The following is a 27,217-nucleotide window of genomic DNA, read 5'->3' on the forward strand; positions in this document are numbered from 1 at the left end:
ATGGAGAAATATCATCACCAGATTTGGCATTCCAAGAGCAATAGTTGCCGACAACGGAACACAATTTGACAGCAAACTCATCAAGAACTTTTGTGCGAAATTCAAGATCAAGAATTACTTTTCAACACCAAGTTTTCCCCAAAGTAATGGGCAAGCAGAAGCATCCAACAAAGTAATTTTGGATAGAATAAAGAAGAGGCTGCAGGCAGCAAAAGGAAAGTGGGTAGAAGAGTTGCCCAAAGTACTTTGGGCATATCGGACTACGCCGAGAAGTTCAACAGGGGTATCCCCCTTTGCCATGGCCTATGGCACAGAAATAGTCATCCCATTGGAGATTGGCATCCCAGGGATCAGAACCCAGGGAGTAGAGAATGGCACCAATGACATACTCTTAGCCCGAGATCTGGATCTTTTGGAAGAATGAAGAGAGAAGGCTGCAATTCAGCTCGCAGTATACCAGCAACAGCTTGCCAGAGCTTACAACAAGAAGGTCCATCCAAGAGATTTTCAAGTCGGCGACCTAGTCCTGAGGAAAGTTGTCGGCAACAAGAAGGATCCCAGAGAGGGCAAGCTTGGCCCAAACTGGGAAGGACCCTACAGAATTACTTCGGTATTAGGCAATGGAGCTTATCGGCTTGATGATAACAAGGGCAAAGCATTGCCAAGACCTTGGAACACTTGTAACTTGAAATTCTTCTATCATTAGATGTACATTATTTTTGGCCGAAGTCATCAATAAAATCTTTCCCTTTTCTTTAAAACACATATGATTGATGAAGTTACATATTGGTGTTTTTGGAGGCATGAATAATGAGAACCCAAGTAGAACTCAGGTTCACATTGGGGGCAGAGAGAAGACAGAGACACTTAATCCACTTGTTGAAATTTGTAGCAATTTACAAGTTGAAATTAAGCTGATTCCCTATCTTCACTTGTTGAAATTTGTAGCAATTTACAAGTCTGAGTTAAGCCGAGATTATTCCTTAATTCACTTGTTGAAATTTGTAGTAATTTACAAGTTGGAATTAAGCTGATTCCTTATCTTCACTTGTTGAAATTTGTAGCAATTTACAAGTCGAAGTTAAGCCGAGATTATTCCTTAATTCACTTGTTAAAATTTGTAGCAATTTACAAGTTGGAATTAAGCTGATTCCTTATCTTCACTTGTTGAAATTTGTAGCAATTTACAAGTCGAAGTTAAGCCGAGATTATTCCTTAATTCACTTGTTGAAATTTGTAGCAATTTATCAGTTGGAGTTAAGCTGATTCCTTATCTTCACTTGTTGAAATTTGTAGCAATTTACAAGTCAGAGATAAGCCGAGATTATTCCTTAATTCACTTGTTGAAATTTGTAGCAATTTACAAGTTGGAATTAAGCTGATTCCTTATCTTCACTTGTTGAAATTTGTAGCAATTTACAAGTCGAAGTTAAGCCGAGATTATTCCTTAATTCACTTGTTGAAATTTGTAGCAATTTACAAGTTGGAGTTAAGCTGATTCCTTATCTTCACTTGTTGAAATTTGTAGCAATTTACAAGTCGGAGTTAAGCCGAGATTATTCCTTAATTCACTTGTTGAAATTTGTAGCAATTTACAAGTTAGAATTAAGCTGATTCCTTATCTTCACTTGTTGGAATTTGTAACAATTTACAAGTCAAAATAAAGCCGAGGTCATAGTTTGCATACTTATTGCAATCTACAGGTTGGTCCAACCAAAGAAGATGCTTAACACTTGTTGAAATTTGTAGCAATTTACAAGATAATGTTAAGCCGACATGTGATCATCTGTTGAAATTTGCAGCAATTTACAGATTGAGGTAAAAGCTAAGTATGTTGTTTAGACACTTGTTGAAATTTGTAGCAATTTACAAGTAGATCATTGCTTAACCACTTGTTATAACTTGAGAAAAGTTTACAGTACGTGATAACACTTGTTGAAATTTGTAGCAATTTACAAGTAGTTTAGACTACGATCACTGTCTAAACACTTGATTGAAACATTGAGAAACATTCGCAAAGTTGACATTGAATAAATACATGTTTTACACTTGTTGAAATTTATGAAAAGTTTGCAGGTCAGTATCTTGCCGAAGTAAAACTTGTAGTTATTATTCCCGAGATATGTGACCCCGAGAAGATTGCACAAAGGTGGCAAGATATGAGAGGCATACAAAATATTCTAAGTATAGAACCGTGCAGAAGCAAATCAAGAGAAATTAAAAGATTGAAGCATCCAGAGAAAAACAGTTGCAGTTGTATACAAAAGAAGGCACTACGGCCTACCAGAAGTAAATTGTTTCGAAGTAACAAAGAAAGGCACATCGGCCATGAAAGGAAGCTTACATTGTCCAGAAAACAAAACAAAGTGCAAGGGTGCAAAAGAAAAGACATGAAAGTTAAGACTTCTCAGCATCAGCATCTGGCTGGATCTGAACCTCAGAAGTCTCCTGAAGAGATACCTCGGTTTCCTCACCTGCAGCAATCTCGGCGTCGATCTCAGCAAGGGTTTCATCAACGCTCTTGCTGATTTGAGGAACATCAGATGATGCTTGCTCAGGGGTGGTCTCCTTGATAACCTCCTCATCCTCCTGATGAGTCAAGTCTAGGACTTGATCATCCTGAGGAGGGGACTTGGTCTCACTAGCGTCCTTGGGCTTCCTTACCAAAGCCTCATCATCATCTTTATCCTCATCCTCAGATTCAGACTCAGATTCATCTTCAGCTTGGCTTGGAGGTGGAGGAAATGGAAGAGGAATAGCGTCGGCTTGGCGCAATGGTGAATTCTCAGGGAGATTAAGTTTTTTTGCAAGGGCCATCCAACCAAGGGAGAAACCCCTGTTGCACGCCTGCCTAACTTGTAGTTTGTATTCTTCTGTAACGTCGGCCATTCCTTGAGCATAGGCCTTTTCATCGGCCGCCTTAATCTCAGCATCTTTGGCAACTAAGGCCTGCTGAAGCTCTTTTTCCGCTTGGGCCTTTTTTACCTCGGTCTCTCTCTTCTCGGCCTCAGCAACCTTCTTAATGGCCTCGGCAGACTCCACTTTTTCTTCGGCCATCTGTTGGGCCTTGGTGGCGGCCTCAGCTTGGTCCTCCAGTTTTTTCATCTTTGATTCAAGAGTTTTGTTCTCTTTTTTCAGGGCAGAAACCTCTCTCTTCATGTCGGCCAATCTTTGCCGATTTTCAAAAGATTGCATTGAAAACGAATAGGCATGCTGGATGGCCTAAAAGAAAACAGAAGTGTTAGAAAATATTTTAAGTATGAAATAGAAAGAAAGTATAAAGTTCCAAGCAGGAACACTTACTTGAACGGAGTGCTGGAGCATTAAAGCGTAGTTCTCATACTCACTATACTCAACATTTCGCTCCAGGTCCCCTGGAAGGAGAAGAACGGTGCTAAGGGCGACGCCGACATTAATGTCGTCAGCATTTTCACTAGACATGATTGGCCTGTCCTCCAAAGTAATCTTTGGGGCCCAGGGAACGTCGGGTTTTTTGGACCCCGACGCCGTTGTAGAGGACGACCTCGCTTTCTTTGACTTTGAAGATTCTGCTGGCTATGTTTCAGCCGACCTTTTTGTAGAAACAGTCTTCTCACTCCCAGCCAATTGTGAAATTGGCAGAGCATCTTCATTCTCAACTACAGTGGCTTTGGCCTTTGGCTGAGCCTTTTTGGTTCTTTTTGGCTTTGGTGGGGGCATGGATTGGGTTGGTTTAGCATCAGCATCAACTGGAAAGTCGGTTAGGAGATCTTGGACAACAGGCTTCGGGCGACCCATCTCAGCAGTCTTGACAAGTCGATGCCGACGTCTTCTTTCTGGTATTAGGACCAAGTATGGAGCTGAAGTTGATGGTTGATCGGCTGGGTCAGAAATGGATCCTTGGTCTGCTCGTGATGTGGAAGCAGTGGGAAGAGTTGTGGCAGAAGGCGGAGAAAGACTCTTCTTCTTCTTCTTCGGGACGTCAGGCAGAATGGATTTGTACGTAGGAATAAAGTTTAGAAGAAGAGGTGCTTTTCTTTTGTGGACAGGCAAGTCCAGGAGCTTTTTCAGGTCCTTGCTAGGAACGAAAGATTGGCGAAAGTCTTTTGCTGGCTTGCGAACGTCTGCAAGAAGAAACAGACATTAGAAACAGATAAAGTATTGAAGACTTGAAAAGAAACAACTAAGTAAATAACACTGGACTCTTACCCTTGCCCTCTTTAACCGTTCGAGAAAGAGGGTATAGATGGACATCTTCGTCTGGGGCAAATTCCCAATTTCCAGAGACAATGAAGTAATCATCTCCAGCCCCCTTGTTAGAGTCTGGGAGGTCGGCTACGATTTTGAATTCAGCGGACCTCGTCTTGAGGTAGTAGACGTAACCTTTTTCCTTCAGTCTAAGGGGGCACATGGTGTAACAATATTGTATGTCGGCTAGGGTGATTCTAACGTTTTCTTGTCTGGCTAAGGTGATGATACCAAAAATCACTCGATAAGAGTTTATGGCAAGTTGCATAGGGTTCAACTTATAATAATGCAGAATCTCGCGAAAAAGAATGTTAAGTGGAAGCCGAAGTCCACACTCAGTAAAGGCTACAATAGGGAGAGGCATGGTGTTTTCGGTAGGCATGATGGAGTCATCATCCCCAGCCAGTCTCAGGTGGACGTCGGCAGGAATAGAGAACTCCTACCTAAAGTACTCAAGTTTGGTCGGGATATTAACCCTATGTCTCCACATACCCATAACGTTGGCCTAAAGACAGAAGGCTAGGTTTCAGAAAGAAAGTGCTCTTAAGGGGTTATCGGGACCATGACGAAACCCTAGGTATATACTGGTAAGGATTGTTTCAGTTTTCTCTAAAAATTGAAGGTTCTATAAACCAAACCCAAACCTAAATCTATGAAGGCAAAGATTAAAAGCAAAAATTAAAGGCAGAAATATGGAAAACAAAGAAACAAAGAACAACGTTTCAGAATCAAAGAACAGAGGTATAGTTCTCAGAAGCGAAAGAAATACAAAAGTAAAAGGTCAAGAACAGTGGCAAGAAAAGTGTTGAAACAGTGCAAATGTTCAAAAAATGAGTAAAATCATGGAATAGACGAATCCAGATGAATAGTTCAGCAAATCAAAAGTTTGAACAGAGCAATAAATGACAGTAAGTAAGCGAAAGCACATAGAAGAAATTGGGAGTAAGAGGAACAGAGGCTTACCAGAACAAATGAAGCCGGAATGAAAGTTGCCGAGATAAGGCAACGGTTACAGACACGACGGAACGGCGAAACCCTCGCTGAAATGGAAGAATGAAGATAGTTGCAGAGCTTGAAGCTAGAGTAATGGCGGATTTGAGAAAGTTTAAGAGAGAGAGAAAATCAGAAAATCAAGTGCAAAAGTAAAGAAACGAAGAAAGAAAGTAAAGTTTTATCAAAAACTTGAAACGGCGGTAAAACAGGGCATTTATTGCGCCTAGAGGAACGTGTGCGTCAGACGGCGCTGACGGATGAAAAACGGCTTACAAGCGCGTCACAGACACGGGCAAATAAAGATAGAACACGTAAGGGGAATGGTTGAGAAGAGATACATGATAGCTCATGCGCGTGGGGAAATTTGTTTGAGTTCTTGTTCTCCGAAGAGAACACGTCGGCCTAAAATGAATGATCTCGGCTAAACAGTTTTTAAGCCAAATATGCAGAAAGAAATATCAGTATAGGTTCCATCACCTCAGATACCAAGGTAATAGAACCTAGGGGGCAGTTGTGGAGATATATTTTTTGAGTACCGACACGTGGCATGGTGACGCCGACGTGTCAGCCGAGGTGCCACATGTCGTGGTAGTTGTGCCGAGGTTATCTTGGCAAGGCCGAGGTGATCTTCGAAGATATCGGAATCCGAGATAAGCGGATAAATGGATAAGGGGCAAGAGTCCTAGAGAAAAGAGAAGACTTTGCTAAGGTAAGGATAAAGCTCTTAGGGAGTTTATCTTTATCTCTTGAGGAATCCAAAGTCGGTATTGAATTGGAGTCCATAGAAGTCAGGCTTCTAATAGGACTTGGATTGAGTAAACTATAAAAGAGAGGCACCCCCGTGGGTCTAAGGTACGTAGTTTTATACTCAAGCTTGTGAGTTTAGCACTCGATTATCTTTGAGAGATATACTGACTTGATCGTCGGAGTGCCCCCGGGTGGAAGAGCCACCGCCGGAGCCTTTTCTTTCTGTTACAGGTTTGCTGAAGCCATCTATTCTGCCGGTGCTCTCCAGCTGATTACTAGGCGGGCAGTGTGGTCAGAAAATTACCCACACAGATACAATTAAGGTTGATGCAATAAGGGGATGAGACATTTCTCTTTTCTATACACTCAATGACATAGGCCCAACTCTCTTGCCACATTATTATGGGTGAAAGTGTGGGTCTATAGAATTACTGGGACAATAAATTATTACGTGTAACTCCCATTTTTTTTTATTAAAAAAAATGTTTCACCAACCATCACTCGTAATAGAAAAATAATATTTATTTCTATTTGATTTTAGTAAAAGTCACTTTTTAACTATTTAAGCTATATTTTTTTTAATTAATAATTGAGAAAAGAAAAAGAAAAAGAAAAAAAACATAATCCACCATATTTGGCAAGTGATAAAAAGAGTCATTCATTTTCTTAATATTTTTATCTTTTGTTAAAAAAATTTATTGTTTGAATCCTTGTAGTTTAGAAGGATATAAAAAAATTAAAAAATTAAAAACCAAAAATGACAAAAAAAAATTAAAAATATAAACTTTTAATAGAGATTAATAATTTGAACACCTGTATTTAGTAAAATATTATGTTTAGATTAATAGTATTATGACACATCATTATAATACATGTTAATATTGATCTCATTCTAATTGTAGTAACATAATTTAAAGAATAATTTAAAATTTCAGTTTATAATTTAATAAAGGATGCATAAATTAATAAATGAATATTGATCTTATTCCAATTATTGTAACATAATTTAAGGAGAAATCTAAATTTAAAATTTTATTTTAAATAATATAAAATTAATTTATAGGTCAATCATAGTGTAACATATATTAACAAAAATTAAAGAAAATTTTAAAAAAATAATAATAATTGTAACTTTCCGTCTTAATAAGACAACATTTTACCATTATAATATTATATAGATGTGCTCCACCATTATTCTCTATTTTACATATTTATTCATGCAAACTAGTTTGAAAAGTCTTTCAAGGTTCTTAAAATGTAGTTATGTAATTAGCTTGAAAGAATTTTATTAAAATAGCTATTACAGTAGTAAGTAGAAGTGGGCGCGGGTCGGTTGCGGCCACAGAACCTCCAATCTGTCACCCGTTCGCTAGATTGGCGGATTGAAAAAAATCAATCCGCATTCGTCCGCCAATTTGACAGATGTGGATTGAGCGAATTGGCAAATTAACGGATGGATGCGAATCGGTTTGACGGTTTAAAATTTTATAAATTTTTAACATAATTCAACTTGTGCACTTCCTCAAACAAAAAAAGTATTACAGTTAATGACTTAAAAAAGTATTATAATCACTGCATGCCTGTAACGCCCCAACTTCCGAGCAATTAAATAAGTACAATAACACAACACAAGTAAGATAGGTTGTAGAGACCCTAATTTTTGGTAATTATACTTGAAACCCTAAGCCTTAGGTTAATTGCATTTTAGTCCCAAATTTTATAAAATTTTACAAAATGGTCCAATAAAGAATAATTTTTCTGTATTTTATTTTGTATTATAATTAAATCCTAGAATGCCATTTATATATTTGAAAATACCGCTAACACTTAGTTTTTATTTATTTTAATCCTTAGTCTCTACATTAATTCATATATTTTATTTTTTTTAGCCTATTTGAATATTTATTAGTTCTTTGAATCTTTATTATTTATTTGAGCAAGTAAATATCTATAAATATCTTTAAATAAATATTTTTATTATTATTTTAGTGGAGAAAATAATAAATATTTTTAGTGGAGAAAATATCTAGATATTTATTTCCTTCCTTAGTCATTAAGCTAGAGGCTCATTTCTTATTGTTAATTCAGTATAACGCAGTAGGTAAAAAATTTCAGATCATACCTTAGGTGATAGAACCTGAAGCGAAGAATCTCGTGGATAAATCACGTGCTTCAAAAATTCGAACAACAAACACTTAGCAGTGGAGTGATACCATAATATGAGTATCACCCACACAAGTCACAGTGCAAAAAGCTTGATCGTTGTTTTAATGGGAGAGAGTCAGTATAGAAAAAACATACGTTGTTTCATTATCCCATATCACATATATCGTATCAGATATATAGGCTAAGTATATCATCTATCCATATCAGTTGATATGATAGATATAGATAGCATAAGTGAGTTATCCAAATAAGTTTTGAATTCAAATTCAAACTTACATGGATAAGGTTCAAAAGGGTCATGGGTCATGCCACATGGGCGCCCAATTTCTAACATCTGCCACTCGCACATGAGTTGGCATGACACTGCCACATCTCTATCTCAATCTCCCCGAAAATGAACAATCTCATACTAGCCAATGCATCGTGTGATCGTTGAGAACACCTGCATGTGGGAGCTCTATACTAGAAAGTCAATATGAGTCAACATAGAGACATCAACCCAAAATGAACAGAAATAGTATCTCATGTACCCAGACCCATCTAGCTACATCAGTCCAAAAAACATCTCTAATCCCTCAAAGAGCATGTTTGACTCTCCTAGGTCCTGCATTATATTCACACCCAATCAGTATCCCATAGAGAGCGATGTGAGTTGTCGACAGTGAATATAGAGCAGAGATGTAGAACTAGATGATCTTCCCTTCACCCTTATATAATTTAATTTGAAATTGACCGCTTTCCCAGTAATGTCCCTTAAAGCGAATCATACATGACCGCAGGCAACATACCAAAGTAGCTGAACATCAACTCCTCATCTTATGACATAGTCAAAGGTCACAAAAGGCACAAAGTGAAATAATTTAGGGAAAAATGACTTTTAGGACTCACACGGTGAAGAAACAGGGATCTATTCTTTCACCTCGCTAACGGGTCGATAAGCACATGCAGTACGAATGCATGTTATAGTGGAGTAACTCTTCCAAAGAGTGATGTTAAAACTCACACACTATACATATCTTAGTCTAGTCGCTCTTAAGCGCACAAGTCGCTTCTTAGCATCTAACTCAAATTCTCTATTTGCTCGTCTCTCAGGCATCAAATGAGATCTCATATCTGGCTATCCATAACAGGCAAATCATGGAAAAGTGGGTACTCTCATATCCATGGTCAGACTCTAACAAGACCTCATCTTGGCTCCAACCAAGGCGTCATAGCTAATGGATAATTTTAGCTTCTCTATTTGCTCCAAATATAATAAGCCACTAGTCTCATCCTTGCTCGCTACTTAGTGCTAAGGGCGATTGCTTATGTGAGTGAGCCAATCTTGCCTACTAACATCAATTTATTTATTCTGTGTATGCTAATTCACAAACCATTGCAAAAAGTAGTAAACATAAATGTGTAATAGAAACAAATATGAATACTAATGGCATCAATATCCCAAAAAAAATATGAGTTCAACTGAATACACATATATATATCATCACCTACGTAGTCCTAAAGCTCTAACATGAGTAAGATAAACATCTCTAGCAATGGGTTTAGTCAAAGGGTCCGCAACTGTGAAACCCCGTATTTTTATATAATAAAAATAATATGTATATTTTTAATTTTCTTAAATAATTATTCACAATATTTTGAATTTAATAGTCTGTATATTTTTATACTGAAAATTTATTCAAAATAAAATAAAATAAAATATTTTTGACTTTATATTATTACTCAATATTAATTTCTGAACCGTATGATATTTTTATTATATTTTTCTCTATATTTTTTTGGTAATCAAATTACACTGAAACCTTATATTTTCTGTACTAAAACCCAATCAAAAACCATGGGTTTGCTACCCCAGGTTTTCTTGCATTCCACCTTCAACGTGTAATCATCTTATGTATCAAAAGACAACGTAGTGAACATGCTGACCAAGTGTTCAATTTCTTCTCTTTTTTTTTATTTCTTTTCATTTTCTTTTATCTTCTTTTACTCTTCCTCATTTTTCTTCTCTTCCAATTGCATAGCTCTCTCTCTCTATCCGTTTCATCTCTCTCTCTCTCCCTCCATCTCTCATTCTCAAAACTCTCTTTCTCCTTTATCTATGTTTTTCCTCCTTCCCCAACCTCCATAGCCATGGCCTCAACCCACACTATCGCCAACCCGCGAACTTCACCACCATTGGCGCACCGTCAGACCAGCACCACCACCATCACCTATTTCTATTATCATCTAGAACCACCATCCACAAAGTGTTGTAGGTGAAGAAAGAGAAGAAGAAAGAAGATGGAGGAGAAAGAAACACAGTTAGAGAAATTTATTTTGAAGTTCAAAAGTTGGTTTTCGGCTTACTTTCGGCATGCCAAAACCATCCATTCTGGGAAGAAGTGAGACAAATAGGCCATGTAAGATGAAGTACGAAGTAAGTTGAAGAGATTGGCGAAAGAATGAAGTAAAACCGTTAAGAATTAAGAAAGTTATGGGGTCCGAAAGATGGTTCGAAAAAAATGTCCGAGACGGTAGGAAAATAATCTTATTTTTGGTCAAATTTTGGAGATCCGACGGCATGCAAAAAGAGACGGAACGAGGCGTGTGAGTAATGAACCAAAAACTAGGCCGTGAGGTGAATCCAATAATAGAAAAATAAGATAAAACGGAGTTACAATAAAGAAGATACAAGCATTTGAACCGGTGACATTGAAACTAAAATTCTGGGTCTCTCTGTCGCGCATGCTGTGGCTGTTGGAGAAGATGAACTAAATTTTTATCCAGTGTTTCTCGGCTCATGGTGCTACGGTGCATCCTAGCACATTTAGGTTAATCGAGTGGTCCTATGACTTTGGGGATGACCACCTCTAGGTTTTTCGACGTGTAGAATCCATTTCTGGGGTTAGATCTTTCAAATTCTAAGTCTAAGATGATGATCAACAACTAAAGGTTCTAAGAGAATCCAATGAAAGATCAACGGTGAGATCGTGTCCGATTAATGTGAAATTTCAGCAAGACGATCATGGAGTCAGGACGGTCATATCTTACGATCAGAATCATAAATCAAATTTGGATGATAAACCGTTAGCAACCTAACATTGTAAGAAAACCCTCTCAACCCTCTCATTTTTTTTATATATTTGAAAATTTCAAATTATATACATATGATAAACTGTTTAAACTTGTAGATAGAATTTTATTTATAATTGTATGAAAATTTATGATGGTACATCAAATTTGGACTTGCATGTGTAGTTTATGCCATTAAAAAGATGATTGAAGATGTTATTTGGCCCTTTAAATCTGCCAGAAGGTTGTACTAATTTTTAGACAATTTTATACTCAAAATTTGAAGATGATTTCTTCTACAAAGTTGTTGATAATGATGTCTAGTTCATCCACAAAAGTTTTCAACAATTATTGAGTTTCGTACGAATTTATACATATTTTAACCAAATCTGGAGCTATAGACAGATTTTATTATGTGTTTGAAAAATCATTAAAAATTTTATATTAAACCAAATCTGGTAATTTCTAAGCAAAAAATGAAATTTGAGAAGTCTAGTTTCATAATAAATTTTTAGATCATGGAATTTATTTATAAAATTTAAGTATGGAATTAATTTAAGGAAATGTGATAAATCTGTGTCATAAAATTTATGGGAATTTTACAGAATTATTTATAACTTATTTTTGGGGAATTTATTCTGAACAATGACCCAAATATATTTATTGAATATTCTGTACATTTTCACGAATTTTAGAAATGTATAAATAATTTATTTATAATTTTTATTATCTAAGGTATAACCTGAAAATTTCTAGACAGGTTTAAGATCATGACCTCAATTATTTATTCGAATAAAAATCAGTTATTGTGTTGGTCCAATTCATCAAATATAGTAAATTAGTAATCCATGTATGGGTGTATTGTGGTTTATTTAATATTGTGGTAGCCTAATCTTGTAAATTAAAAATCCATGCACGTGTGACTTTGGTTTATTTTCTCTATATCTAAATTATTATTTCATACCATGGTTTAAATAAATTGTTTATTTAAATGCTGTACATTGGTTTATTATTGTGTGATATGTGTAATATTTTATGTTGAGAATTTTAATGAGTTGGTATAACATCAACTATCATAAAAAAAAAATTGGAATTATTTGTGAGTAATATCAAAATTAACTGAAATGATTAACGGCATATACAAAGTTAACAATTGACGGTTAATACTAGATGTTCAGAGTGAGTCTTGGTTTTAAAGAGTGTACGAAATTAAGGGTTGACGGTTAATACCGGTTGTTCAGGGTGAGTTCTGATTTTAAAGAGTGTATGAAATCAAGGGATTGACGGTTAATACCGGTTGTTCAGGGTGAGCCCTGATTTTGAGAATTCTCACGTAAATTGTGTTGCGAAACTCTAAGATGGAACGGGACTTATTTGAACCCTTTTCGGTATTTGGTTTTGGAATAAGGGTGGATGTGCTGGTGGCACACAGGGAGGTTACGTACCCCTGGCAGACCGTTTCCTTGGGGCAGACCACGGATGCTACTACTTGGGTATATAACTCTGGACGTGGGCATCCCTGGTAGTTACGGTTGGTAACACTAAAATATTTGACCAAGGGAGGGTTTCAAATTAACCGTTGCCATGCTTAGTGGTTGGTAAGTTAAATCTCTTTGGTGAGATTTCGAGTGTCACTTAATTTATTAAAATTATTGAAATTATTTTAATGGTTGTAATTTATGCTTACAATTATATTGTCATCTCATGTTTATAATCTCATTATTTTTCTCTTAAAAGGAATGGTAGGTTGGTTATGTGTTTCTTACTGTGTTGCAAAACTCATGGCATATATTTTTGTTGCCCTGGCGTTTTATGCCAGGTCTTGGCGAGAAAATAATTGAAGCTGAAATGGAGTCGACGCTAACGTAGAGCTTTGGCTGACCTGAAACCCCGAGTAGAGCCGAATAAATTATATTATTTTATATAATAGCTATTAAGGACTTTATAATTTCATTTAATGTTGTATTTGGATAATTTTAAGTTTTTATCTATTGTTATTTGGACGTTTGGTTATTTGGACGTTTGGTTAAGATGTCAACTTTTTAGTTTATTAAGTCATTTTGTTTATTTAATTTCCCTTGATACTTCAAAAAAAAAATTGGGGCGTCACAACATGGTATCAGAGCTCTAGGTTAGAATTCCTAGGGACGGTGGGAAGAGGTTTAACCTCAATTGAGGAGTAGTATCATGTGTTAGAAGGAATAGAATTATGTAACTCATAGTTTATGAGAGCTTTATGCTAATCATAGTAACTATCCTTGTTTGATCCTAACTAGCTTGACGCCAAATTTGTCGGATGTAAAATCATCACTTCTCTATCTTCATTAAACCTTTCCAATTCGACAATGTATTGCCTTAAGATGATCAATTGGCAATTCTTGACCTATGTTTATTGTATCTTGTATGTTGTTCTCTTGAAAACCGGTTGCACTCTTTCAATCCTTACAGGGTGAAGAATCTTAGGTGTTTGGTTTGAAATGTGTATGGCCAAACACAATTTCAATTCAAATATCTAGTTTGGTCACCAGCTCCATAATCTTAACCCTATTAAAAGTTTTGAGGAGTCTGTTGTAAAAGTGATGATTGGTGTAGTCACTCCAACTTTTTCGCACCCGAGAGCATTAGTATAGAATCCTTAAGGATTATTTGAAGAGGATTAATCTGAATTTGAGTTAAGCGTCACGCTTAAGAGAATAGACTTATGTGATCTACATGACCCACGTGTTTCGGCCTACGGTTAGAAATAACTTTGCCCTGACTAGGTTATATTATGATAATACTATCTGTTTTGCTAATTAAAAGACATCAAAAATGAATTTTTCTTCGCCAACCTTAGGACGTTGTTCGAATTTCTGGCATAATAACATTGACTCAGGAGAACATGTTTCAAATTTATAATCGTCGCGTCAGGTGTTTCAACTCCAAACGATTTAACGATCACTTACGTAGGGGAGCGGGTTTAATCCTGAACGAGAAGTTTTGCGCATTAGATATATATACTTATATATATATATATATATATATAAAGGGAGGGTCACTATTATTCTTACGAGTTTTGTGTTGATCTTCATTTTCCTATCTCATATGTATAACCTTTGGTTGATGTCGTTCATATTCAAGATTAAGTCATTACCATCTTATTTTCAATTCCACTATCGTTAAAATTGACAACCTTTTTGCCTTGATTATCCTATCTAGTACTAGAATTTTGTAAACAATCGCAATTTCTTTACTCAGTAACAAATCTTAGATATTTATTTTGACACACGTAGGGCCAACGTAGTCTCAGGTTAGATATCTAGTTTAGTCACTTCCTCCATGATCTTGATTACATGAAAGTCCAAAACTATAATGTCATTCATCCGATCCTTATGTTAATTGATATTGTTGTTATAGCCACTTTGTATTTTGTTATCCTTATTACTTTTGTACCAACCTTGGGCTTAGAGTTACCAGTTAGAACTCTTTTGGTGTGACTCGTTTGTAATCAAAACCTACACGACGAAAATTTCTATCAAACCAGTCTTAAAACTCTTGGTTATATGTTTTTCATCTTATTCCTTCACATTTGCAGTGTGTTAGATCACTAGAATTGGTATGCAAACCCTTACGAATTGTTTGTGTACTTGAATTCTCGAACCTCGAAACATGAAAATATTCGACACCAACATCATCTTGGACACAAATTGATTGTCCATACACCAAGTCGTAATTAGTGGCCACCAGAAGAAGGAAATGACTTATGCATTCGATGGAACGCTGTAATTGTTTAAGGAGGATAGACTAGCTTTCCGACCACAACAAATTGACGAATGACGCTAGCAACCTACAGGACGGTCAACAAGGCTAATCCTTAGCAAGTGTGCGAATGTTTTCTCGAGCAAAGAGCTTCACATTGAAGCAATGGGGTCATTACGATGAACATTTTGAAAGTTTTGCAAATCGCAAGAGCTTCATGCAACCGTGTGCGCCAAAGGACCTAAACGTGAGGCAAAAGCATTGAATGGAAGATGAGAGAGGATGCGAACGAGTTAAGACTGGAAACTGATAACATAATGATAAAGTTCACAAATTGATTATCCACAACTTTTCAAAACCCAAGAACGGCTTAAATTTCGAGGACGAAATTTGTTTAAGGGGGATAGATTGTGAAACCCCGTATTTTTATATAATAAAAATAATATGTATATTTTTAATATTCTTAAATAATTATTCACAATATTTTGAATTTAATAGTCTGTATATTTTTATATTGAAAATTTATTCAAAATAAAATAAAATAAAATATTTTTGAATTTATATTATTACTCAATATTAATTTCTGAACCGTATGATATTTTTATTATATTTTTCTCTATATTTTTTTGGTAATCAAATTACACTGAAACCTTATATTTTCTATACTAAAACCCAATCAAAAACCATGGGTTTGCTACCCCAGGTTTTCTTGCATTCCACCTTCAACGTGTAATCATCTTATGTATCAAAAGACAACGTGGTGAACATGCTGACCAAGTGTTCAATTTCTTCTTCTTTTTTTTTATTTCTTTTCATTTGTTTTTATCTTCTTTTACTCTTCCTCATTTTGCTTCTCTTCCAATTGCATAGCTCTCTCTCTCTATCCGTTTCATCTCTCTCTCTCTCCCTCCATCTCTCATTCTCAAAACTCTCTTTCTCCTTTATCTATGTTTTTCCTCCTTCCCCAACCTCCATAGCCATGGCCTCAACCCACACTATCGCCAACCCGCGAACTTCACCACCATTGGCGCACCGTCGGACCGGCACCACCACCATCACCTATTTCTATTATCATCTAGAACCACCATCCACAAAGTGTTGTAGGTGAAGAAAGAGAAGAAGAAAGAAGATGGAGGAGAAAAAAACAAAGTTAGAGAAATTTATTTTGAAGTTCAAAAGTTGGTTTTCGGCTTACTTTCGGCATGCCAAAACCATCCATTCTGGGAAGAAGTGAGACAAATAGGCCATGTAAGATGAAGTACGAAGTAAGTTGAAGAGATTGGCGAAAGAATGAAGTAAAACCGTTAAGAATTAAAAAAGTTATGGGGTCCGAAAGATGGTTCGAAAAAAATGTCCGAGACGGTAGGAAAATAATCTTATTTTTGGTCAAATTTTGGAGATCCGACGGCATGCAAAAAGAGACGGAACGAGGCGTGTGAGTAGTGAACCAAAAACTAGGCCGTGAGGTGAATCCAATGACAGAAAAATAAGATAAAACGGAGTTACGATGAAGAAGATACAAGCATTTGAACCGGTGACATTGAAACTAAAATTCTGGGTCTCTCTGTCGTGCATGCTGTGGCGGTTGGAGAAGATGAACTAAATTTTTATCCAGTGTTTCTCGGCTCATGGTGCTACGGTGCATCCTAGCACATTTAGGTTAATCGAGTGGTCCTATGACTTTGGGGATGACCACCTCTAGGTTTTTCGACGTGTAGAATCCATTTCTGGGGTTAGATCTTTCAAATTCTAAGTCTAAGATGATGATCAACAACTAAAGGTTCTAAGAGAATCCAATGAAAGATCAACAGTGAGATCGTGTCCGATTAATGTGAAATTTCAGCAAGACGATCATGGAGTCAGGGCGGTCATATCTTACGATCATAATCATAAATCAAATTCGGATGATAAACCGTTAGCAACCTAACATTGTAATAAAACCCTCTCAACCCTCTCATTTTTTTTATATATTTGAAAATTTCAAATTATATACATATGATAAAATGTTTAAACTTGTAGATAGAATTTTATTTATAATTGTATGAAAATTTATGATGGTACATCAAATTGGACTTGCATGTGTAGTTTATGCCATTAAAAAGATGATTGAAGATGTTATTTGGCCCTTTAAATCTGCCAGAAGGTTGTACTAATTTTTAGACAATTTTATACTCACAATTTGAAGATGATTTCTTCTACAAAGTTGTTGATAATGATGTCTAGTTCATCCACAAAATTTTTCAACAATTATTGAGTTTTGTACGAATTTATACATATTTTAACCAAATCTGGAGCTATAGACAGATTTTATTATGTGTTTGAAAAACCATTAAAAATTTTATATTAAACCAAATCTGGTAATTTCTAAGCAAAAAATGAAATTTGAGAAGTCTAGTTTCATAATAAATTTTTAGATCATGGAATTTATTTATAAAATTTAAGTATGGAATTAATTTAAGGAAATGTGATAAATCTGTGTCATAAAATTTTTGGGAATTTTACAGAATTATTTATAACTTATTTTTGGGGAATTTATTTCTGAAAAATGACCCAAATATATTTATTGAATATTCTGTACATTTTCACGAATTTTAGAAATGTATAAATAATTTATTTATAATTTTTATTATCTAAGGTATAACCTGAAAATTTCTAGACAGGTTTAAGATCATGACCTCAATTATTTATTCGGATAAAAATCAGTTATTGTGTTGGTCCAATTCATCAAATATAGTAAATTAGTAATCCATGTATGGGTGTATTGTGGTTTATTTAATATTGTGGTAGCCTAATCTTGTAAATTAAAAATCCATGCACGTGTGACTTTGGTTTATTTTCTCTGTATCTAAATTATTATTTCATACCATGGTTTAAATAAATTGTTTATTTAAATGCTGTACATTGGTTTATTATTGTGTGATATGTGTAATATTTTATGTTGAGAATTTTAATGAGTTGGTATAACATCAACTATCATAAAAAAAAAATTGGAATTATTTGTGAGTAATATCAAAATTAACTGAAATGATTAACGGCATATACAAAGTTAACAATTGACGGTTAATACTAGATGTTCAGAGTGAGTCTTGGTTTTAAAGAGTGTACGAAATTAAGGGTTGACGGTTAATACCGGTTGTTCAGGGTGAGTTCTGATTTTAAAGAGTGTATGAAATCAAGGGATTGACGGTTAATACCGGTTGTTCAGGGTGAGCCTTGGTTTTGAGAATTCTCACGTAAATTGTGTTGCGAAACTCTAAGATGGCACGGGACTTATTTGAACCCTTTTCGGTATTTGGTTTTGGAATAAGGGTGGATGTGCTGGTGGCACACAGGGAGGTTACGTACCCCTGGCAGACCGTTTCCTTGGGGCAGACCACGGATGCTACTACTTGGGTATATAACTCCGGACGTGGGCATCCCTGGTAGTTACGGTTGGTAACACTAAAATATTTGACCAAGGGAGGCTTTCAAATTAACCGTTGCCATGCTTAGTGGTTGGTAAGTTAAATCTCTTTGGTGAGATTTCGAGTGTCACTTAATTTATTAACATTATTGAAATTATTTTAATGGTTGTAATTTATGCTTACAATTATATTGTCATCTCATGTTTATAATCTCATTATTTTTCTCTTAAAAGGAATGGTAGGTTGGTTATGTGTTTCTTACTGTGTTGCAAAACTCATGGCATATATTTTTGTTGCCCTGGCATTTTATGCCAGGTCTTGGCGAGAAAATAATTGAAGCTGAAATGGAGTCGACGCTAACGTAGAGCTTTGGCTGACCTGAAACCCCGAGTAGAGCCGAATAAATTATATTATTTTATATAATAGCTATTAAGGACTTTATAATTTCATTTAATGTTGTATTTGGATAATTTTAAGTTTTTATCTATTGTTATTTGGACGTTTGGTTATGTACGAGAGTTGGATTACCCTGTTAAGATGTCAACTTTTTAGTTTATTAAGTCATTTTGTTTATTTAATTTCCCTTGATACTTCAAAAAAAAAATGGGGCGTCACAGCAACCATGCGACTCGTAGGGATGTGCTCCAGGATTACTTCTTTCTGCGCCACTATGTCTCTGATAAAAATTGAACCTCACATCAATGTGTTTGGTTCTCCCATGGTATTTAGGATCCTTAGTGTAAGCGAGTGCAGCCATGCTGTCACAATGGATAGTCACAGGATCTGAAGTGTGTGTGACAATATCCAAATGCTGAAGGAATCTCCTCAACCAAACGGTTTCCTGAACAACAGATGAACAAGCCACAAACTCAGCCTCCATATTCGATAAGGTGATACAGGATTGCTTCTTACTGCTCCAAGAAATACCACCATCGCTAAGCATGAAAGCATATCCTGAAGTAGACTTACGCTCATCTAAGTCTCTTCCCCAGTCAGCATCACAATAGCCAATTAGATGTAGATCTGAACTTTGGTAGCAAAGTGTGTAATCTGCAGTCCCTCTAAAATATTGTAATATCCTCTTAACTGCTTTCCAATGAGCTGGTCCTGGGTTGGATTGGTAACGACTCACCAATCCGACTGCATAACAAATGTTAGGGCGTGTACACATCATAGCATACATCAAGCTGCCAACAGCATTTGCATAGGGAACACGGGCCATATTTTCATTCTCTTTTGGAGTCTTAGGACCCATATCAAAGCTTAGGCACTTGCCTTTTGCAACAGGAGTGTCACTGGGTTTGCAGCTCTGCATCTGGAATCGCTCTAGGATAGTCTTAATGTAAGTCTCTTAAGACAAACCAAGAAGTCTCCTAAAGCGATCCCTAAGGATCTTAACACCGAGCACATAACTCGCTTCACCCATGTCTTTCATCTCAAATGTAGAGAACAACCACCTTTTAGTGGCGACAATCATCTCCTTGTCATTTCCAACCAATAATATGTCATCTACATATAATGACAATATCATAAAAAATGTCCTTAGATCGCTTAACGTACACGCAGTGATCTTCATCGATCATCGTAAACCCATTAGAAACAATGGCTCGATAAAATCTCAGATTCCACTGTCTGGATGATTGCTTTAAGCCATAAATAGATCGTTGAAGCTTGCAAACTTTGCGCTCCTAACCTACTACCACAAGCCTTCTGGTTGATCCATATAGATCTCTTCATCCAATTCTCCATTGAGAAATACAGTCTTAACGTCCATATGATATAGCTCTAAGTCCAACTGAGCTACTATGGCCAAAATTAGGCGAATAGAGGCAAACCTCACAACTGGTGAAAAAGTTTTCTCATAGTCCACACCCTCTCGTTGGGTGTAACCTTTTGCCACTAGGCGAACCTTATACCTTTCTATGAAACCATCCATTTTGCGCTTGATTTTGAGAACCCATTTGTTTCCAATAGTCTTGCGCCCTGGCGGCAAATCAACCAAGTCCTAGACATGATTTTTCTTCATATACTCTATTTCGTCATCCATTGCAGCACTCCATTCTTTACTAGCAGGGGATGAGAGAGCCTCTTTGAGATTCTTGGGCTCCATCTCATTACTCGGAGCAATCATGAATGCTTTCCCTTCAATCTCAAAACGATGACGGGGTATAGCTCCACGTTTGCTTCTACGCAGTTGAGAATCCTGAGAATCCTCATCCATTGGATCTAATCCATGGGCAGGTAGATCACTTCCACTGTCCCTAGGAGCTTGAGGGATTATCTCCTCATTCTCTACTAGGCTACTAGGTGCGCTTTCAAGTAGATCCTCCATCTCATAGAGTTCTACTTCTCTAGTTACCTCACATTTGCTAAGGTAATCCTCCTCAAGGAAATCCACATCTCGTGACTCAATTTCAGTCACACTTCCATCCGGATGCTCCCCAATAAACACATAGCCCTTAGAATGCTCACTATAGCGAATAAGATACACTTCTTTCCTCTAGGGCCTAATTTCCCAAACTTAGGAGAAGCGTTGTGTATGTAAGCTGCCAAACCCCAAGATCGCAAATTGCCCAAATCAGGCTTTTTGCCAGTCCACATCTCATATGGGGTGGAAGGAATTGATTTGGAAGGCACGCGGTTAAGGACGTAGGCAGCAATCAACAAAGCATCCCCCCAATAAGAAATTAGAAGATTTGCTTACGCCATCATAGATCTAACCATGTCAAGCAATGTACGATTCCTTCTCTTTACTACACCATTTTGCTGCAGAGTCCCAGGAATTGTCAATTGCCTGATAACTTCTTTTTCCTCACACAGCACTTTAAATTGCTCAAATAGATACTTGCGTCCCCGGTCAGTCCTTAGAGCCTTAATGCTCTTGTCTAATTGATTCTCAACCTCATTAACATATCATCTAAAGCAATCCAATGCTTCTGACTTGTGAGAAACCAAATAGACATGGCCAAAATGCATGCAATCATCTATAAATGTAATGAAATAAGGGGCTCCATGCCTTGCCCTCACATTCATTGGTCCACATATATCAGAATGAATAAGTTGTAATGGGATAGATGCCCTTTTGGCTTTCCCAAACGATTTCCTTGTTGCCTTTCCAGCAAGACAGTGCTCACAAGTAGGCAAAGTGACTCTAGCGAGTAGGCCTAAAAGACCTTCTCTTGCCAATCTAGTCATCCTGTCTTGCCCTATGTGGCCTAATCTAGCATGCCATCTCATAGAATCATTATTACAAAAAAATGCAATATTAGAAATAGAGCCATTGGCATTTTTATTAAAACTAGAATCATCCACATCCAAAACTAAAAAGCCATCTGAAAAATAACCAAAACCATAAAAAATTGTTCCCAAATAAATGCTAACACCATTATTCTCAAAACAAAAGCTAAAACCAAGGCTCATCATGCTAATAACTGAAATTAAGTTTCGCCAAATATCCGGAGCATAAAGAACATCATGAAGATACAAGGTGCATTTCTGCTCCCAGCAGGTACTCGGCGATACTCAATGAACCTTACTCTATCCCTCGCGATGTGGTCTGTTGCTCCGGAGTCTACAACCCAAAAATGAGGAGAATGAGCAATTAATGCTTGACTAGAAACAAAGCATTAAATGCAAGAAATTAAGTAAGGGAGTACCTTCTTCTACTCAGGGCAATCCCTAGCGAAGTGTCCTTCTTTGTTACAGTTAAAGCATGTCAATTTAGCCTTTACCTTCTTGCCACCTCTCTTGCCCCTACGCTTGAAATTTCTAGCGCCATTGGGCTTTAGTGCAACTGCTGCTTGCTTCTTAGGGGCACCTTTTGCTTTTCCATGCTTGAACTGAGAAGTCCTACGTGAGCTCGACTTAACCACCATAGTAGAACCATCAGACTTCACCGCCTCAAGGCGCTCAGCCTCTAGCTCCAAATGACACGATATGTCTTCGAATGTTTTCACACTCTCATTATGCATCATGTTCTACTTCATCTGCTCCCAAGAATTGGCAGAGAGCGAATCACAGCTTGTACTTGCTGCTCTTGAGTCAAATTGTGCCCAGTAGCCGCAAGCTCACGTATCCTGGCTGACATGACCCTCAAATGCTGCTTCATCGAGTGATGCGCCCTTTTCTAATAGGAGTCAAACTTCATAGTCAGCCCACGTAGCTTTGGCAAAGGGGTAATACCAAACTTTTGCTTGAGAGCTTTCCACATCTCAAATGCAGTCGGGCAATGCTCAAACTCACTAATCAAGTCGTTGTGCATGCTGCTCAACATGGTAAAGCGCGCACACCGATATTTGTTACGCCAAGTTTGAAAGACTTCAAGATCACGACGATGTTCAGCTATATTGCCCTGCTCTGGCTCAACCATCACTTGTTCAAGTGTGGTCAACACTTCTTGCTCATTGAGGAGGTATTGGATCTTACGGCGTCATATGTCATAATTGTCGCAATCCAATTTCTCTCCTTTAGTTAATTCTGCCACCACTGTCTTAGCAGCCATTTCTATATACAGAGTAAACAAATGCGCAGGGGATATTAATGATAGTAACAAAAAAATTATTTTGCAGCAAAAAAAAATCTAAATTAAATAATGATAATATTACACATGTCTCAAAATCGAAAATTTGTTATGCTCGTAATCATCTCTTGCGCCTCTAGTGACAATTATCAAAATTTAATTTAATTCCATGCGCAAAAAAAAAAAAAAAAAAAAAAATCAATCTCCCACTACTTATGGCATATACGAAGCATGATAAATTCCATACAATAGCATCTTAATGTAAATTTACACATGCTATATTCATTTAATAATGGAATTTAAATAAATAAAAAAAACTAAGCATGCTTTTCTAATCACAACATATTACAAACTCTAAAAAAAATAATATGTTGTATTTAATATTCAGATTATGCCATAATAGAATGTACATCATTCTGAAATTTTTTAGAATTTTAAATAACTAATAAACACACATAAAATTAGAAATAAATATTCCAGAATCTGGTAAGCTGAAAAAAAAATATACCAATAAATAGAAAACCTTTGCAGTAGTCTACAATAAAAATTTCAACCCCAGAAAATTAGTCATGCAACACCAGAAGAATTTTAAAGCAGAAATAACGAATTATTATCTCAGGAAAAATATTTTTTATTTTCATAAAATTTTGAAAATTTTACAAAAGATAAAAAATTCAATTCTAAGTCCAATAGTACTAACCATGCTCAAAACAAAGCTATAACAAATTATTTATGACCATTTAACGCGATTCAGAATTTAAAAAAAAACAAACAGCGCCTTAGCACCCAGTAGCCAAGCCAGCCAAGCCGGCGCAGAAAATGGCGTGGCGTGGCGTGGCGCGGCGTGGCGCACATGATAACGAGGATGACGCGTGCGTGATGGCTCAAACAGCGCGCACGTGGTAGCGCGTGGGAAGAGCGCCTGGCGCATGGCAACGTCTGGCCGCCGCTAACGGCGTCATCTGGCGCGTACGGCTCACGCACCGCCTTCCGGGGTGTTTTTTGGTTTAATTTTGGTACTGCCGGACTTCATTTTCCAAAATAAAAACGTTTGTGGTCTTAAAAATAACGTTTAATGAACATAAATTATGAGGTGTATTACAAACTCTCTCTAATGAGAGTGGAAGTGCAGAAACCTGCACTTCTTCTTCCTCCTTAAGCCATCAAAAAATCAAAAACGAACCCAAATTAAGGTTTGATGTATCTCATCAAACGTAAATCCAAATCTAACAAATAATATATGGTTTCGAAGGTCTCGAAACAAGGATTCTAAATATGTAAGATTTGCAGACAAAAATTAAAGCATGTAAAACCATCATGCATGTAAAGTTTCGAAAAAATTATTAATTTTCATGCATATATCATGTATATAAAATTATACACATATTTTAATGCATAAAATAAGCACAAAAATATCCATTAAAGCTCTAATACCAATGTTAATTCAGTATAATGCAGCGGGTAAAAAATTTCAGATCATACCTTAGGTGATAGAACCTGAAGCAAAGAATCTCGTGGGTAAATCATGTGCTTCAAAAATACGAACAACGAACACCCAGCAGTGGAGTGATACCACAATATGAGTATCACCCACACAAGTCACAGTGCAAAAAGCTTGATCGTTGTTTTAATGGAAGAGAGTCAATATAGAAAACATATACGTTGTTTCATTATCCCATATCCCATATATCGTATCAGATATATAGGCTAAGTATATCATCTATCCATATCAGTTGATATGATAGATATAGATATCATGAGTGGGTTATCCAAATAAGTTTTTAATTCAAATTCAAACTTACATGGATAAGGTTCAAAAGGTCATGGGTCATGCCACATGGGAGCCCAATTTCTAACACTTATAAATTGAGAGCATTGCCTCAATTCCTTATACGCACATTTCAGCAGCCCAGAGAGAGGATGAGAGAAATAGAGTGTGATTAGGGGGAAGTAGAGAAGAAGAGAGAAAATAAAAAAAAATAAAGAAGGAAGAAAAGGTGTCTTTTTGAGTCAAGGTAAGAATACATCTTTTCCTTATCTTCTCCAATTCTTTCACCCATCTCATCCTATTGTCTAGTATGCCCTCTTGTGTTGTAAATTAATGGTCAATAGGGTTTTTGGTGTGTATGAAAGTGTGGGTATGATCTAATGATTTTGTCTTGCAAATTTGTCAAATTATGCACTGCTGCTACTTCTCTAATTTAAAAGAAATATCAAATTTATTTATTTCTCAAATCTGAATTTAGTGTAGGATATTTGGTGTGTTTAGAGCTTGTAATAATTTTATTTGCCCCTCATTGTGCGTTTTTAGGGCTTGGATATTTTGTTTAAAATCCTAGTCCTGATTCTCTGAAAAACAGTCCACTTCTTGCAATTTTATAAAATTCCAGAAAAATCATCTCATGTTGGTTCTTCTGTCAAAATTTAGAATTCTGAGTCCCCTTTCCAACAGAATTTATTTGGGTGAAAATCATCGGGTAGATTGAGAGGAAATACGTTGCCCTGTTCAAAGTTAAAACCATTTCCCTTCGTAAGTGATCGTCAAATCATTTGAAGTCGAAACGAGTGGGTAAGGGTTGAACCTAAGCTCTGATACCATTCTGTAACGCCCCAACTTTTGGGCCGTTAAATAAGTACAATAACACAACACAAGTAGGATAAATAACCAAAATATCTTAATATACATATATAACTAGAGTTAATATCGCAGATCATTCGTTTATGTTCCATTACAAGATTACAAAACATTGCCAAACCAAAAGTTAAAAGGAAAAAACAAACAACTAGTTTAAGTCTTCAAATGAACCATAACTCCAACACTTCATCTTGTTTGCCTTCGAAATAACCTTCACCATTGTAAATTGCTTCATCACCTGGCATGACATGCCATGAGCTTGGAATGTCCAGTAAGAACACACACCCTCCTACCTTCTAACAACTAATCAACCATATGTAGAACAAATCGAGTAACACATAATACAATACTCCAATAAGGTTCCCTGGATTAGTAGTTAGACTAGACATCTAGAACCCCCAAAGAGATCCTTTCTCCCAACCACAAGGATTGGACACTGGACTATTCAGAACTCCCCCTTTTGCTGCTTTGCAGACCTTGTCACCAATGCCCACACCGATTATATATCAGGTAGTGACACTGATGGACCTCAAAAGGAATGACCAAACAAATGGGCTCACTTATACCCAAATCGTGCGGGCTCGCTTACACTCTGCACATACCATACCAAATCGTGCGTAGGGCTTGCTTACACCCTACATATACCATACCAAAGGGCTCACTCACACCCTGAAACCACCGCATAGAGTCTAAATACATCCGTGCCATCCTAGGGGTTCGCTTAGACCGTTTACGCAAGACTTAACATTACCAACCCCTTTTCATTTCCTGTTTGTTAGATATTTTGATAAGCGAGTTAGTCACATTCGGTAATTCGGTAATATAAAAGAGCAAGAGACAAACATACGAGGGAAATATAGCCCATGATAATCATACATAAGTATGTGTTGGCTTATTTTTCCTACGAAGGAAAATATCATAAATGCGAGCGTGCCAGCAATGATTGAAAAATTCTTACAGATTAAATTCAAGCCAATTATCAAGCGATTGCGTTGACGGTTCTTTTGCCTCAACAAAGAGGACTTCAAAATTGCCAAGTGTAGAGAAAAGAAAAATTAAAAGAAGAATGAGGGAGACGGAAAAAGATGATTGAGTGAACAATCAAAGTAATAATTACTTACCTCTACTCCTATGCTTCGAAAAGGAAGTGCATAAAATGCTTTGAAATATAAATCTATATTAAACTACTCCTAAGATAAGGAAAATGACAAGAAATATTAAAATCAATTGTCTTTGATTTGAATTCTGGATTCCATGCATTGTAGCCATGAATGGCTATTTATAGGCAAACATTTGTAGGAAAAAACTACCTAAAACTACCCACTCTTCCACCTCCTCCATTTCCTATTACATGATTTTGCATAACTTCCTTTAACCTCCACTTCATACTCCATGTTCTCCACTTTATTCTCCATCATCTTTTCACATTTCATAACTTCTCATAACCTCCAAATGAGTAGGAGGATGCCACATGTCCTGCAATTATATAAAAAATAAATAATAATAATAAAATTACAGATTTATGGTGCTAACATTACCCCCCGCGGCCCTTAAAAATGATGTTTACTTAAATTTTTGAAGGGCCGAACTAAGCACATGACTAATCTAAGTAACAAAGTGCTTCGAATAATATAACAACACCAATAAAGTACTTCGAATGAGCATAAAATTATGACTAGATGATCAATAACAAGCTTCGAAGGTGGTATAAAAGACCAAATTCATCGTTCGAAGGTC

At 36.5% G+C, this 27,217-nt stretch overlaps 1 long non-coding RNA gene and 1 pseudogene across 2 annotated transcripts in view; both read left to right on the forward strand.

The window, feature by feature from the left end:
* Positions 1 to 27,217, forward strand: part of LOC114286537 (ABC transporter C family member 4-like) — a 573,165-nt pseudogene that overhangs the window by 384,537 nt on the left and 161,411 nt on the right. The gene's annotated exons all lie outside the window — the stretch shown is intronic.
* On the forward strand, positions 15,597 to 18,904 carry LOC145804065 (uncharacterized). The gene is made up of 2 exons (XR_014345647.1): positions 15,597 to 16,853; positions 18,642 to 18,904. It is a non-coding gene; the product is annotated as an uncharacterized LOC145804065 (long non-coding RNA).

Source organism: Camellia sinensis, chromosome 12 (assembly GCF_055761805.1).
Source record: "Camellia sinensis isolate YWXY chromosome 12, ASM5576180v1, whole genome shotgun sequence".
Lineage (NCBI taxonomy): Eukaryota > Viridiplantae > Streptophyta > Magnoliopsida > Ericales > Theaceae > Camellia > Camellia sinensis.